Below are 392 nucleotides of genomic sequence, written 5' to 3' on the forward strand. Positions count from 1 at the left end.
AATAAAGTAGGTTCATTCTAATTCATAAACAGAAAAAAAAGTTATGATGCAAGATTATTAGTAGTTTTTTTTATTTGGAATGGGATGCATTCCTAAGGCCCAGGCAAATGTTAAAAATTCACAAGTACATGTAATATACATCACAAGTACTTTAAGCTTGCCTAATTGGAGCTATGGTCACAGTCCCATATTCATGTGGACATAGGGGACATGTCCATAGAGTAACATGCTTACTAATGGGATGGTGCAGTAGGGTGGCCAGTTCCTTTCTGCTATGTTAATAGCATGATTTCTAAGTAGACAAATACAACTTAACTATCCTAAAATTGATTAGAATAAGTAGGTACATGCTAACTTGTGGTTTGGTATGAAAGTTCAAATTTTGTAGGCTT

General features: G+C 34.2%; 1 protein-coding gene across 1 annotated transcript in view; it reads left to right on the forward strand.

The window, feature by feature from the left end:
* Nucleotides 1-392, forward strand: part of LOC119592824 (rootletin-like) — a 148,678-nt gene that overhangs the window by 131,532 nt on the left and 16,754 nt on the right. The window lies entirely within an intron of this gene.

The sequence above is a fragment of the Penaeus monodon genome, chromosome 31, assembly GCF_015228065.2.
Source record: "Penaeus monodon isolate SGIC_2016 chromosome 31, NSTDA_Pmon_1, whole genome shotgun sequence".
Classification (NCBI taxonomy): Eukaryota; Metazoa; Arthropoda; class Malacostraca; order Decapoda; family Penaeidae; genus Penaeus; species Penaeus monodon.